Below are 17,273 nucleotides of genomic sequence, written 5' to 3' on the forward strand. Positions count from 1 at the left end.
CCACCAGCCACTCCTTAGAAACTCTATATAGACTCACTATGAGTTGGAACTGACTCAATGGCACTTAACAATAACAATGCTATCTGTCCCAAAGTTCCTGAAATTTATTTTCCTATGGTGCCATTTTGGAGTCCTGGTGTGGCTCTGCAGGATAATGCACTGAACCACAAGTCAGTTTGAACCTCAAGATCTGTGGTTCAAACTTACCAGCCAGTCCTTGAAAACCCTATACAGGGTCACTATGAGTCGGAACTGACTCGACGGCACCTAACAGCAAAAATGATGTCATTTTAAGTTCATCCTCAATTCTCTTCTATCTCTTTTCTACAATATGAGCCATTAACGGAAGTGCTAGTACACTCCTTTACTCATTTGTCATATATTATCAGACAGTAAATATTTTAACACTCAATATCTGACATTTGTTTCAAGGGAAGTATAATCAGCATAGTATATAGGATTCTGCCACAAAAGTTAACATCCTCTCATACTATGCCCCATCTGCTAATGGATCAGCCTCCTGATTTATAAGCCAGTAGGGAGTCTGCTTGGAGTCCTGGTATGGCGCTGCATGTGAATGTGCTAGACTGCAAGGTTGCTTGAACAACAAGGCCAGCAGTTCAAACTCAACAGCCACTCCTCAGGAACTCTATACAGGGTCGCTATGAGTTGGAACTGATGGCACTTAACAACAACAAGGGAGTCTGCTTACGCTCCTTAGCTTCACTGTCCTTCTACCACCCTTCCCAGGACATGGTCTCATGTCTCTGTCCTGAAGAATGACACTGTTTAACAGTCCAATATTATTGGGTTGCTCCAGTTGCTTCTCAATTTCCATCAATGAGACATTGTTATTAAGTACCATCAAGTTGGTTCCAACTCATAGTGACTCTGTATAGGGTTTCCCAGGAGTGGCTGGTGGGTTTGAACTGCCAACCTTGAGGCTTGCCTAGTTCTTATCCAACAGTGCTACTTGTTAAGTGCCATTGAGTTGACTCATAGCAACCCTATGTAGGGTTTCTGAGGAACAGCTGGTGGATTTGAACCACTGACCTTGTGGCTCAAACTGACCTTGTGGTCCAGTGCATTGTCCTGCAGCACCACAACAGAACATAGTTCAAATGAAATTACAGGGTAGCAGAAATATTAATATTAAAAAGGTTATACCTTTTTTTTTTTTTTGATAAATATTTCTTTAGTGGATAATTGAAAGGGTTGGGAGAAGTAAAAAGAAATATCCAACCCACATAAGAGGCCAATCATATTTGAGCAAAGTCCACAGTAACTATCTTGGATTGCATATTCCCACTCCCCCACTCCCTCTGACCCATTCTATACAAACTGTTTTCTCTTTCTCCTCAGGAGCCAAAACCATCAGACTCAGATTACCATCTCATTTGAAACCTCAGTGGTTTTATAAGGTTACAGGAAGGCAGATCCTGACTCTAGCTAGTTGTGTTTTGCCTTCTAACTAATGCTATCATTATAGTCTCTGGACTCCTGGTGTGGTACTATAGAATCAGCAGTGGACTGTTAACCTCAAGATCAGAGGTTCAAATCAACCAGTCACTCCTCGGAAACCCTATACAGAGTTGTTATGAGTTGGAACCAACTTGATGGCACTTAAAAACAATATTCTCTGAGAGGTCCTTGTGTGGTACTGTAGGATAAGTATTGGATTGCTAACTACAAGGTCAACAGTTCAAACTCACCAGCCACTCCATGGAAATCTTATACAGTGACACTATGAGTTGGAAACAACTCAATCACACTTAACAACAACAACATACTCTCTGATGTAAGAATTTGTTGAGAATTTCATGATTGGGCCCAGAGGCCAATCATACTGGAACCACGACATTGAGGTCTAGGCCTATTTTCTTCAAGACTCACTTAGTTCAGCTGACCAGACCAGATACCAAACTAAAATTTCTGGACTGCTATTCTCCATGAGATTGGCATTCTAAATGCGAGTCCAAGCTCCTGGGAAATCCAGGACACTAAGCCTACACATTTCCTCTTTATTGGAGCTCCAAGGGAGGGCCTCTTAGCAGCTTAATCATTCACATCATAATAAAATCTCTTCGCCCCAGAGGAACTCAACTAGATTTCTTTTGTTAAAATCTCATTAAAGCCTGTTTCAGCCTGTAATCATTTGTTAATAGATGGCAGTGCTATTTGGCTTCTATTGAGTTTTCTTTCATTTCTTCTCAGATCTCATAATTGTTTTCTTATCTCCAAGGCATTTTGGTCATCAGTGAAGTGTACCAGATGTTATAGCCACTGCAGACCACTTAGTGAGCCTGCCACATTCTCTATGAGGAAAAGCATTTCTCATTAGTTTCTTCCCTTCCCCTTTTTTCTTTCAACAGTTGTTTCCTATTCAGCTGAAAATATATGGGTCTTCTAATAAAATCAGGCCAAATTTTCAGGTCTGCCCACAGTCTCTCCCTCTGGTTGTGTTTTCACAAAATCACTAAAGCAAACATTTTAGAGAAAAAGTGTTTTCTGTTTGTGTATCTAAATGGCAGTTACTAAGAGATTTTCAGAGGCATGGGAGAATCTTTCTGAGTCTATATGTGATAGTTAAGGTTTGTTATCAACTTCACAGGGACAAGGGGGTTGACAGTTAAAGTGTGGCCATCCCCCATGATGTGATTTGATCTGATAAACCAATAAAAGGACGGATGTTGTTGTTGTTGTTAAGTGCCATCAAGTCAGAGGGTGGGATAAACCACCCTGATGCAATTTATGGGGGATTTCCAAGGGTGTGGCATGCAAGCCTTTTTTTATCTTATCAAGAGATAAAATGAGAGAGATGAGCAGACTACCACCAAGACAGAAGCGCTGGGAGCGGAGTGCATTGTTTGGATCTGGGTTCCTGCACTGTGAAGCTCCTCAATCCAGAGGAAGACTGATGCTAAGATACAATGAGAACTCCAAGGAATGCTGGGCCGACAGATGCAAAAGGGAGACAAGGATCTTTCTCCAGAGTCGGCATTCTGAATTCAGACTTCTAGCTACCTAAACTGAAAAAATAAATTTCCAGTTCTTAAAGCAATCCAATTGTGGTATTTTTTGTTATAGTAGCATTAGATACATAAGACAGTTGTTGTTAAGTGCCATTGAGTGTAGTGTGATCCACAGTGACCCTGTATAGGGTTTCCAAGAAACAGCTAGTGAATCTGAACCACTGACATTGCAGTTCAAACTGATCTGTCCGCCCAGTACATTGTCCCACAGCACCACCCCAGGACTCCAACTAAGACAGTAGAGACATCTAAAGCTGTATTGGGATTGGTGTGGAGACCACATGAAATCACGCAGTTAGCCTTTGGAGACTGGGGGATAATAAGATGGTTTGGGGCACCCTGGGTTATGGCTGGATTGTGGATGACTCTGGTGGCCTTAATCCTAAATAGAGGCAGGGCGTGAATTCCCTTTATGAAATATAAATCAGAGTAGGGTGCACAGGGATGGGCTGTATGCTTTAATTTTCATAGTTGTACCTGTCATGTTTGCCATCAATCAACAGCAAACATGCCTTCTGACTCATATGGTCACCCCATAACCTCTACAGAGGTCATGGGGGTAAATTCTAGTTGATTAAGTTGATGTTGTTGTTGTTAAGTGCCATCGAGTCGGGTCCGACCCATAGCGACCCTGTACAGGGTTTCCGAGGGTGTAAATCTTTACGGGAGTAGAAAGCCTCATCTTTCTCCCACGGAGCGGCTGGTAGTTTCGAACCGCTGACCTTGAGGTTCGCAGCCCGATTCGTAACCACTACGCTACCAGAGCTCCTTGATTGATAGAGAAAGTGAAATTCTATAAATACCACTACTACTAATAAAAACATCAAGAAGTGACATTTATTAAGCACTTATGGCACTGTAAGATAAGCACAAGACTGCTAAGTGCAAGGCTGGTGATTCAAACCCACCAGCCAATCCTCGGAAATCCTACACAGGGTCACTGTGACTCAGAACTGACCCTACAACACTAACAACAGTTCTCTGCCAAGGAACCCTGTAGGATAAAGCGCTGTAGGATAAGCACTGGATTGCTAACTGCGAAGTTGGCAGTTCATACACACACCAACCGCTTAAGGGAGAAGAATGAGCTTTACATAGATGTTTCTATTACTCCTTACAGCAACCTTATGAGATAGACATTATTTTTCTTCCCTTTTAAAAATGAAGAAACTAAAGCTTAAGTGACAAGTTAGTGGTTGAACCCAAGTGTTTCTGACTTCACAGGCTGCATCCTCTCTACTCAAGCTTTTTCCATTAGCTGAGCTGAAATGCTAGATGGAAGACATGACTGGCAGACCTACAGAGAAATAGGAACCCATTCACCACCACCCCAACCAAGACTTCCAGGGGACCTGGAACAGAAGAACAGTTGGATTTCCTCACCTCAGCAACTTCACCTTTATTCCTGCATTTTCTTTCTTGACAAATCTAGCACTTTCTGGAACAACGTATACCATGAAGACAGGTCTAACCACATATACCATGAAGACACAAAACCTATCACCGTGGCTTTGTGGAAACCACTTGTGTAGGTTGCATGAGCTGTATCATTACAACGTTTCCAAGATTTGTAAGTTCCCTAATGACAGAGACTGAAACTTGTATTTATTGCATTTTCTTTTGCAAGACTGAGAAATAGGCAAAGTTTGTCTTCAAATCCACTTTTCTTACCTTCTAGAACTCCTACCCACACCTCTTCCCCATCTGGTCTATATTCTCTTTCCCTTTCACAGGGTTCCAGAGTCTTCCAATTTTTCAACATCCCTTCCATCAAAGCTCATTTATAAGAAAGGGTTTGAAATCATTTATGCTGATAGTGCTGAATGGGGCCACCATCCATATACAGTTGTGCAGACTGGCACTGTACAATTCCAGGCAGCTTCACATTTCCTAAGGATATCTTTAACTGGACATAACGAAAATCAAGAAATGAAACTGAAGTGGTGGAATTTTAGCCATCAATTAAACCAATGTAGGTTTCTGAACAGTACTAAAGGACCTCTCGCCCCAGTCCCTGAAACAAGTAGGCAGATGCTTCTTCTCCTGATGGCTTAGTAGGCCATTCTTGCTTCCAGTATAACCTCAAAGGCAATTAAAGGCAATTCCATGTTGCCATTAAAAAACCACAAAAACAAAAACTAATTGACATGAAGTTGAAAGACAGTATGTGTGAACCATTTCCCCTGGGTTGGTTTCTCTATGACCTACAACTTTTCTCCTCCACTAAGGTTAACTTTCCCACAGAAATTTTATATAAGGCAGAGTCGTTTGAGCTTGTCGAGCTTGTGAGGATTTTTCTTCTTTGCAAGTAAATACTTTTGGTAAAATTAAGTCCAGTTCTTTGGAATACAAATCCTTAGATTAAGGGTGCTTGGCTAGAAATTTTTAACAAGCAGTTCTCAGCTACAAAGCAACACAAAATGTGATTTTCCTAATGTGTATGTTCTCACAAAAGTTAATAAATGGACATTACTCTGTTATGGATACATCCTATTACTTAGCTCGATCCTAATATAGTTGGCAAAAAACCCATTTGCTGCATTAGCAAATGGTGGAATTCATTGTGCCCAGATCCATGAATAACACCCAGATGGATTCCTCCTGACACAGGAAGAGCACTAGTCTCTGAGGGACGACAGGGATGCCAGGCCCAGCAGCCAGCATTGCCACTGTTCCTCCCACTGCTCCTGTGGTATCCTATGAATTGGAAGTCACAGCTTCCTTCTGCTAGTGTGATGTACAACACACTCATGACACCTGTTATTTAAAAGACAAAGAAAAAGGACAAAAGGGTACCAAGATGGAATCATCTCTGGGTTTAGGTTGGAGAGGGGGAGGGGGCTGGTGGGCTGCAGAAGATGAAAGGCTGTTCTTTCAACCACACATGCCATCATTCACTCAGCTGAAATATATAGGTCAGCATGATGCAGTCAGCTGTACATGAGAATCCTGGCTTTGGAACTGCATGGGCTCTCTGAAAAATATTTGCTCTGGGCCCTGCCTGATGCAGAATCATTTCCACATCCATGCCAGGCCAGATTGGGAAGACTTCCCTGGAAGGAGAGTGCATACACATCACCCTGTCACTTACTCTGGGTAAGCACAAATATAGAACAAATATGACGAGGTTTCCTGGATTCAAGAAGCACAATCCTTGAGAAAGATAGCATGCTTATCTCCCTATGAGAATTCTAGTGGTCAACAGAGTCTTCGGTGAAAGCTTCTCAGAGAAGCTTTCCACTAGGCAGGTACACTAGGCAGTCTCTCTGGCAATCCCTTCTTGGTCTGAAGCTACTTCTATTTTCCTGACAATTCCCAGACTGCTCAGAGAGGAGATAAAATCATTCCCCAAATGTACACATGCAAACATCTTATTGTACTTTCCACTGTATTAAAGAAAATTAATCATTAGAATGTACATTCTTTCAAAATGCTATTGTTCCAATGATTATGTTCCCTATTGGTTCTCAGCAAAGTTATTTTCTTCCTCTACTTACCTTGAGCTCCAGGCAAACGGTCCACTGACTCTTAACTAAAAAGCCTTTTCTATGAAAATCTTCTTAAACCTTTCAACCTGATAAAAAATTTCCCTGAGATTGTAACCATGGCAACAAAACGATATACGATAGGATGAATGTAAATCTAATGTTCTCCCATTTAACTATCACATAATTCACAATAAAACATAAAAAAAAAATTTTCCCTAATCATTTATACTATAAAAGTTTGCTGTTGTCTTATAGTCCAGAAACAGAGGATCCTAGAACCAATCAAAGGAGAAGAACATGAACGGAATGTGGGACCCTATCCAGAGAAGCAATGACACCAAAGATGGAGGTAGAGATGAGGATATGGAGAGAGAGAGCAGTTGAGGACCCGAGACTCATGGAAAGAGAGGGACTGAGTGCCGGTGACCAGGAGGCAGGCTTACAGAATGTGTCCTTTGGTTGTTTAAATTATTATATATTCCTGAGTGGTTTTGTGTACATCCTCTGCCCCCCCCCAAAAAAAAACCAGAGGGAATAAAAGCAAATACTGTTGAGTGATGATGCATGGAGGAGATTGTAGTCATTGCAATGAAACAATGGTATAAATCCAATGTTATCCCATATAAACTATCATTCAATTCACAATAAACACTTTTTTAAAAAAAGTTTGTTGTTGTTGTTGTTCAGTCCCATCGAGTCAATTCTGACTCATAGTAACCCTATATAAGGTTTCCAAGGAGTGGCTGGTGACCTTGAACTGCCAACCTTGTGGACCTTGAAGTCCAGTGCATTAAACCATAGCACTACACCAGGAATCCATAAAAGTTTGTATCCTACTATAAATTATTGAATGCATTCATTCAACAAGTATCTATTAAACACCTACTATGTATGAAGTTCACCACTATCTGTTAGTTTGTTATATTGTGGTGGCTTGCGTGTGGTTGTGATGCTAGAAGCTATGCCACTAGTATGTCAAATACCAGCAGTTCTGTCCATGTTAGACAGGTTTCAGTGGCATTTGTAGTCTAAGAAGGACCTAACAATCTACTTTTTAAAAACTGGCCAGTGAACGTCTCATGAATAGAAGCAGAACTTTGTCTGATACAGTGCCAGAAGATGACCCTCTCATATTTGATATGACTGAGGAAGAGCTGCCTTCTCAAAGTAGAGTTGACCTTAATTATACAGACGGAGTAAAGCTTTCAGGACTTACATATGCTGAAGAACCACAGCTCAAAATGTGAAGAAATGGCTGCAAACATGGAGGGATTAATAAATGGAATGTGGAATGTACAAAGTAAGAATCTAGAAAATTTGAAAGTCATCAAAAATGAAATGGAACACACATAAAGATTGATACCTAGGCATTAATGAGCTGAAGTGGACTGTATTGGCCATTTTGAATCAGACAATAATAAGGTCTACTATTCTGGGAACAACAAATCAAAGAATGACATTGTATTTGTTGTCAAAATGACCATTTCAAAATCTGGCCTGAACTACAATGCTGTCAGTGGTAGGACAGTATCCACACGACTACAAGGAAGTTCAATGAATATGACTATTATTCACATTTATGCACCCATCACTAATGCCAAAAATGAGGAAATTGAAATTTTTACCAACTCTTGCAGTGTGAAATTGGTCAAACATGCATTCAACATGTAATGATGAAGAAGATCAATATCATAAGGCAGAACAAAACCAGGAGCCAACAGCAGAACCATCGATTGTTTACATGCAACTTCAAGTTAAAACCTGAACAAAATTGAAACAAGTCTATGAGAGCCAAAATACAACTTGGAGTATATTCTACCTGAATTTAGAGAACAGCTCAAGAGCAGATTTGACACATTGAACATTAATGACTAACCAGACATGTTGTGGAATTCATTGGAAGATAATCAATAAGAAAGACCATCAAAAATTTGATGCATTTGAATTAAGGTGTTGGTGAAAAATACTCAAAGTATCCTGGACTGCCAGAGAACAAACAAATCCGTCTTAGAAGAAATACAGCCAGAATGTTCCTTAGAAGAAAGGATGAAGAGACTTGGTCACTTGTATTTTGGACATGTTGTCCCTGGAGAAGGATTCATTCTTGATAAAGCAGAGAGTCAATGAAAAAGAGAAAGACCCCCAAAGAGATTGATACAGTGACAGCAACAATGGGCCCAAACATAACAATTGAGAGGATGGCACAGGGCTGGGCAGTGTTCTGTTCTGTTGTCCATAAGGTCACAATGAGTTGGAATTGACTGACAACACAAACAACATATTTAAAGAAAGGAAAAAGTGATTTAAAACACAGGAAAGAAAGAAAAGACCAAAATGAATGTCAGGAGAGACTCTGAAACTTGTTCTTTAATATAGAGAAGCTAAAGTGACTGGAAAAAATGAAGTTAAAAACTAAACAGAAAATTTCAAAGGACAGCTTGAGAAGACAAAATAAAGTATTATAAGGAAATGTGCAAAGACCAGGAGTTAGAAAACCAAAAGAGAAGATCATGCACAGCATTTCTCAGGCTGAAATAACTGAAGCAAAAAAATCAAGCTTTGAGTGACAACATTAAAAGAATCTATAGGTAAAATTGAGACACAAAAAGTATCAAAAGGAGATGGAAGGAATATAGAGTCACTATAACAAAAATGATTGGTCAATGTTCAACCATTTCAGGAGGTAGCATATGATCAAGAACTGATGGTACTGAAGGAAGAAGTCCAAGCTTCACTAAAGGCACTGGAAAACACACACAAAAAAACAAGTCTTCAGGAATTGACAGAATACCAATTGAAAGGTTTTAATAAATGGAGGCAATACTGGAAGTCTGGCTCACCTATGCAAGAAATATGAAGGACAGTCACCTAGAAACCTACTAGAACATATCCATATTGGGACCCATTCCAAAGAAAAACGAGCCAGCAGAATAAATATGGAAATTATAGAGCAATATCATTAATATCAAGTGCAAGTAAAATTTTGCTGAAGATCATTCAAAAATGGTTGCAGCAGTACATCCACAGGAAACTGCAAGAAATTCATGCCAGATTCAGAAGAGGATGTGAAACAAGGGACATCATTGCTGATATCAAGTAAATCCTGGCTGAAAGTCGAAAATACAAGAAAGATGTTTATTGGTGTTTCGTTGACTATGCAAAGGAATTTAACTGTGTTGATCATAACAAATGATGGATAACATTGCCAAGAATGTGGTACACTTAATTGTGCTTCTGATGAAACAGTACATAGACCAAGCCGCAGTCATTGAAACAGAACAAGGAGTAGTGTGTGGTTTAATATCAGGAAAGGTGGGCATTAGGTTGTATCATTTCAATATGCTTATTCAATTTGTATGCTCAACAAATAATCTGAAAAATTAGACTATATGAAGAATGTAGTATTAGGATTGGAGGAAGCCTCATTAACAATCTGCAATATTCAGATGACACAATCTTGCTTGCTGGAAGCAAAGAGGACTTGAAGCACTTGCTGATGAAGATTAAAGACTATAGCCTTCAATATGAATTATACCTCAAGATAAAAAAAAAGAAAAAAGCTCCTCACAACTGAACAAACAAGCAACATCATGAAAAATGGAGAAAAGATTGAAGTTGTCAAGGATTTCATTTTATTTGGGTCCATAACCAACAACCATGGAAACAGCAGTCAGGAAATTAAATGACAAATTGCACCGGGCAAATCTGTTGCCAAAGATCTCCTAAAATGTTAAAAATCAAAGATATCACTTAGAAGACTATGATGAGCCTGAACCAAGTAATGGTATTTTCCATTGCTTCATATGCATGGACATTGAATAAAGAAGATCAAAGAAGAATTGATGTCTTTGAATTATGGTGTTGGCAAAGATGATTAAATATGTATATAATGGACTGCCAGAAGCATGAAGAAATCTGTGTTGGAAGAAGTGGAGCTAGAGTGCTCATTAAAAGTGAGAATGGTAAGAGTTCATCTTACAGACTTTGAATATGTCATCTGAAGGTACCAGTCTATGGAGAAGGACATCATGCTTGGTAAAGTGAAGGATCAGTGAAAAAGAGGCAGATTCTCAACAAGATGAATTGACAGAGTGACTGCAGGTATGAATTGTGCAGTTTTATTCTGTTGTACATAGGGTTTCTGTGAGTCAGAACTAACTCGGTGGCACCTTACAAGTGTGTGAACTAAAGAGCCCAAATGGAGCAGTGGTTAATTACTCAGTTGCTAACCAAAAGGACTGAAGCTCCTTGGGAAATAAGACCTGGTGATTTACTTCCATAAAGATTGCAGCTTAGAAGACTCCGTGAAGTTGCTATGATTCAGAATGGCAACTGGGTTATGTGTGAACCAGGGAATATGAGTGGTACAAAAGGTTTGTGCTTGACTACTAATTTAAAAGTTGGCTGTTCAAACCCATTCCAGGGGCTCCCCCAGAAGAAAGGCCTGGGTATCTGCTTTATTAAAGATCACAGCCAAGCAGATCCTTTGGAGCAGTTCTCTGTAACACATGGCATTTCTATAACTCAGAATCAATTTGACAGCAACAGGTTTGGTTTATATGTTAACTGAATATTATTGTAAACAGTGAAGAAAACAGATAATGTCCTCATCTCATGGAACTTACATTCTAGTTGGGGAGAGATTCAGTAAACAAGTTCCATCTACAGCTGCTGATAATAGGGTCAATGATTGGTACCACTGGAGAAATAATACTTATGCTGTTGTTAAGAGCCGTCGAGTCAGTTCCAACCCATGGCGACCCTATATAGGGTTTCCAAGGAGCAACTGGTGAGCTTGAACCACTTACCTTGTGGTTCAAATGACTTTGCATTCCAATGCATTTGCCCACAGCACCATACCAGGCCTCCAATAATATTTATAAGCTCTCCAAATTCTCTTGATTCAAAGTAAAACTGTAGGTCACACAGGTGTTTGACAAGTCTTGGGTGAAAGAATCGCTATCACAATGAATAGTGTTCTTCAACTGTTATGAGTGCTTCTCAGAGGCTTTCTATTTCCCCTTCTGCAATCAGAATCTTTATCCTTAGAGGGCAATTGCTTAACTAGGTACACAAAAGAAGATCATCTTATTAATTGATTCATGTTAATGTCTGAATGAATAATTGAAAATTTTCAAAGGGTATGTGCATTTTTGCAAGTGATTTCTTACCAATCATAAATAATATCTGTATTTTTAGCCTCGATATAAAGTGATAAAAAGGAGACATTTCTTTTGAGCTATAAGCTATGAGTTCCTTAAAAGCACAAAGGATTTCACTTTGCGATGTTCAATTACTTCTCTCAATCAAATGGGTGCCTAAGAAATATTGATAGAATTGTATGGAACAAGCATTGTTGTCATTTCCTACTCATTGAAACCCTAAGCACTACAAAATGAAATATTTCCCAGTCCTGTGCCATCCTTACAATTATTGTTACTCTTGAGCCCATTGCTGCTGCCACTGTGCCAATCCATCTCATTGGAGGTCTTCCTCTTTTTCACTTACCCACCCCTTTACCGAGCATAATGTCCTTCTCCAGGGATTGGTCCTTCCTGATAATATATTCAAAGTGCAAGAGAAAAAGCCTCGCCATTCTGGCTGTATCTCTTTCAACATAGACCTGTTGGCTCTTCTGGCAGTTCATGGTACTTTCAATATTCTTCTCTAACATTATAACTCAAATGCATCAATTCTTTTATGGTCTTCCTTATTCACTGGCCAACTTTCACATGCATATGAGGCTACTAAAAATACCATGGCTTAGGTAAGATGCACCTTAGGTCTCAAACTGATACCTTTGCTCTTAAGCACTTTAAACAGGTCTTGTGCAGCAGACTTGCCTAGTGCAAATATGTCATTTTGATTTCTTGACTGCTGCTTCCATGAGTGCTGATTGTCGAATGAAGCAAAATGAAGTCTTTAACATCTTCAATCTTTTCTCCATTTATCATGATGTTATTTATTGGTTCAGTTCTGAGGTGGGCTTTTTTCCTTTACACTGAGGTGCAATACATACTGATGGTTATGGTCTTTGATCTTCATAAGTATTTTAAGTCCTCTTCACTTTCAACAAGCAAGCTTGTATTATTTACATATCACAGGTTCTTAATGAGTCTTCGGCCAATCCTGATGCTGTAAGGCCCTAACTGATTTTGCCTAGCTACTTGACCAAACTTTAGTCAGGCTTCAAGAAGCATTTTTGATAGAAGGCCTCAGTTTTTAGTTCCCTCCAGAGACAAGGTCAATCAGTTAACCCTCAATATTAAAATAATCCTTGAGAAACTCATAATGGTCAGACTGACCCAGACAAATGGGAATATCCTAAACACTAAACACTTGAAATTGCCAAAACCCATATGCTTATAGATTAAAAAGGTTGCTTCATGCCAAGACCAATTAAACTGTAACATCTCATACTTTGCCAAATGTCAACCAATCAGAAACTGTATCTATGGTACTGTGCAATTATGCCCCCTGAAACCTTATAAAAACTTGTGTGTATAGTGAGTCGGGGTCGCCCTCAGTTCTGTTTTCAGGAGTCTATGTGAGAGTGGACCCCAGCACATTAGCTGGGGTCGCCCTCAGCTCCTGTTTTCAGGAGTCTATGTGAGAGTGGACCCCAGCACATTAGCTGGGGTCGCCCTCAACTCCTGTTTTCAAGAGTCTATGTGAGGGTGGACCCCAGCGCGTTGGCAAATGTCACCTTTGTCTCCTGGTTTTAGGAGTCTGTGAAGGTGAACCCCAGCGCGTTGGTAAATAAACCTCTTGCTTTTGCATCGAACTCGAGTCCTGATGATCTTTTTGGGGTCTCTGTAGCGTAGTGGTTACGAATCGGGCTGCGAACCTTAAGGTCAGCGGTTCGAAACTACCAGCCATTCCACGGGAGAAAGATGAGGCTTTCTACTCCCGTAAGGATTTACACCCTTGGAAACCCTGTACAGGGTCGCTATGGGTCGGAACTGACTCAACGGCACTTAACAACAACAAACTTGATTAGGCCACTAGGGGGCCTAACAATGCCATGCTCTTCTTTATATAATCCAGTTTCTTGGGTTATTTGCTCAGCACACAGATTGAATAAGTATGGTGAAAGAATACAACCCTGGCACACTCCTTTCCTAATTCTAACCCACTCAATATCTCCTTGTCCTGTTCGAGCCATTGCTTCTTGGTCTATGTACAGGTTCCTCTTGAGCTCAATCCCCATTGTTCACGATGTCATCCATAGCTTGTCATGATTTACACAGTTAAAAGCCTTTGCATATTCTATAAAGCAAAAGTAAACATCTTTCTGATATTCTTTGATTTCAGCCATGATCCATCTGACTTCAGCAATGAGATCCTTTGTTCCATCCTCATCTGAATCCAACTTAAGTTTCTGGAAGTTTCCTGTTGGTGGACTGCTATAGCCGTTTTTTAATTGTTTTAAGCAAACTTTTACTTGCATGTGATATTACTGATATTATTAGATGATTTCTGCATTCCATTGGGTCACCTCTCTTTGGAACAGGCACAAATATGGATCTCTTCCCATAGGTTCACCAAGTAGCTGTCTTCCAAATTTCTTGGCATAGATGAGTGAATGCTTCCAGTGTTACATCAGCTTTGTTGAACTACTTGTTTCTACTCCATCAATTCCCGGAGCCTTGTTTTTCACCAATTCCTTCGCTGCAGCTTGGACTTCTTCATCAGTACCATCAGTTCTTGAAATGGTTGAATATCAACCATTTGTTTTTGGTACAGTGACTCTGTGTATTCCTTCTATCTTTATTTGATAATTTCTGCATCATTCAATATTTTGTCCATTGTTGTTTTTAAATGCCCTTGAGCTGATGTGGACTCATATAGCAACCATGTATAGGGTTTCTGAGGAGTAGCTAGTGAGTTTGAACCACTGATCTTGTGGCTCACAGCCCAGTGGTGATCCTATAGAACCACACCAGGAGTCCATCTGCCCATAGAATCCTTCAATAACACAATTCAAAGCTTGAATTTTTTTTCCTGTTCTTTTAGCTTGAGAAATGCTGAGTGTGTTCTTCCCTTTTGGTCTTCTAACGCCAGGTCTTTGTATATTTCATTGTAACATTTACTTATGTCTTCTAGAGCTCCCTTTTGAAATTTTTTGTTCAGCTCTTTGACTTCTTCATTTCTCCCATTCACTTTAGCATTCCTATGCTGGAGAACAAGTTTCAGAGTCTCTTCTGACATTCAATTTGCTCTTTTGTTTCTTTCCTGTCTTTTTAATGACCTTTTGCTTTCTTCCAGTATGAAGTTCTTGATGTCATCTCACAGCTCTTCTGGTCTTCGGTCATTAGCATTTAATGCATCAAACCTGTTCTTGAGATAATTTCTAAATTCAAGTGGGATATGTTTAAGATCATATTTTGGCTTTCATGGACTTGTTTTAATTTCCTTCAGCTTCAGCCTGAGCTTGCATATGAGCAATTGATATGCAATTGCTGTTCTACAGTTGGCCCCTGGCCTTGTTTTGGCTGATGATATGGAGCTTTTCCACTGTCTCCTCCCACAGATGTACTCAGTTTGTTCCATGTGTATTCCATCTAGTGATGTCTATGTGTATAATCACCTTTAAAAAAAAAAAAAAAAGATATTTGCAATGAATAAGTCACTGCTCTTGCAAAATGTTGTCATGCAATCTGCAGCATCATTTCTATCACCAAGAACATATTTTCCAACTACTGATCCTTCCTCTTTGTTTCCAGTAATCACATTCCAATCACCAGTAATTGTCAATACATCCTGATTGAATTTTTGATCAATTTCAGGCTAAAGAAGTTGATAGAATTCTTTCAGTGATAGGTGCATAAATCTGAATGATAGTGGTATTAACGGGTCTTCCTTGTAGGTGTAGGGCTATTATCCTATCACAGACAGCATTGTACTTCAAGACAGATCTTGATGAAATGAAATGCGGATAGGTCTTTTGTGATACAATAGTGGATAATTGTTATCAGGATTGATTGTAAGGGTTGAAAATGTAAAGGTAGACGTTTTGTAGCAAGGAGGGGCGTGATTAACTTTTCAGTCTAGGAACGGAGGTCCCTGGGACCATCAAGGGAGAAGAGCAGAGAGCAGGACCCTACCCAGAGAAGCAGCGAAGCCTGAGATGGAGGCAGAGATGATGACATGGAAAGATGGAGCAGTTGGGGACTTTAGACACAGAGAGAGAGGGGGGCTGTGTGCTGATGACCAGGGGGCAGGCTTGTATTGTATACCCTTTGGTTGGTTGATGATGCATGGAGGGGATTGTAACCATGGCAATGAAACAATATACAATAGGATGAATGTAAAACTAATATTCTCCCATGTAAACTATCATATAATTCACAATAAAACATTGGGGGAAAAAAAAATAGATCTTGAAATGTTCTTTTTGATGATGAATGCTACACCATTCCTCTTGAATTTGATTGTCAGATTCAAAATGATCATTTCATTGACCATTGTGTTCTATTTTATTTTTGATAATCTCTAATTTTCCTAGATTCATGTACATTCCATGGTCCAATTACTAACGGATGTTTACAGCTGTTTCTCTTCATTTTGAGTTGTACCCCATTAGCGAATGAAGGTCCTGACATCTTTGCTCCATTTGCATCATCACGGTAAACTGTATTTTGAGGAAGCAGTTCTTCCCCAGTCATATTTTGAGTGCCTTCTAATCTGAAAGGCTTATCTTCTGGCTGTTTACCTGACAATATTCTCTTGCTATTCAAAAGGTTTTCAGTTGATAAACATTCCCAAGTAGTTTGCCCCTCCTTCTTCCTAGTTTGTCTTATTATGGAAGCTTTCCTGAAACCTGTCCACCATGGGTGACCCTGCTTATATTCAAAATACAGATGGCACAGCTTCCAACATCACAGCAACATTCAAGTCATCACTGTGCGACAAATTGACACATGGGTAGTGGCAGAGAACAAATAGAAAAAGAAAAAAGGTAGGAGGGAAGGAGGGAGAAGGCAGGAGAACAAGAGAAGTAAGAGAAAAGGTGGTAGGGAAAGAAGGTGGAAGAATAAAGGAGAAAATAAGAAAATATGAATGGGAGAGAAGAAGAACAAAGTACAGCCTCAATTATAGTACATTTCTGGGTTCTTTAACACTCAAGACCCTTGGAATATCTGTAGGAAGGAAAAAATTGTTTTTAATAGAAAGAAGAAAATATTTAAAAAACAACAACAACAACAAAAAAAACTGCTGCTGATTCAAAGTGCCAAAATCAGAATGGAGCCAGGAGTAGCTGAGCCCTAAGGGAAGCCACTGATGAAAACCATAACTTTCCATTCTCTAGAACAATGGGAATGACTCACAACAGATCACTGACCACCATCAATTAGCCTTCCCGAGGGGCCCTTGTGCCAAGAGGAATGAGTCCAATCTCATCCAGCAATCACAGGAATTCAGGATCTAACCCTGTTAAGGTCATAAAAATTGATCTCTGTAGATTCAATATAATTACAGAGTCTGCATTCATCCATAGAAGGTTGCAGTGGAATTTTCCACAGATGCCAAACCAAATTGAAAACCTGAGAGAGAAGTGGAGGTCACAGGCAGAGAACCAGGACCCTCAGTTCTTTTCAGAGTCTCGGGAAATGAGAGAAGAAATCTTTTATAATGAATGGCAAAAAGAAGAAAAGTGTCACATCAGACTGTTACTACAGGGAACTGAAGGGATCAAACATGCCAGAATTCATAAAGAAAGGGACTCAGGGTTTCTGATCAATGGCATCTT

Source organism: Chrysochloris asiatica, unplaced genomic scaffold (assembly GCF_000296735.1).
Source record: "Chrysochloris asiatica unplaced genomic scaffold, ChrAsi1.0 scaffold00009, whole genome shotgun sequence".
NCBI classification, from domain to species: Eukaryota; Metazoa; Chordata; class Mammalia; order Afrosoricida; family Chrysochloridae; genus Chrysochloris; species Chrysochloris asiatica.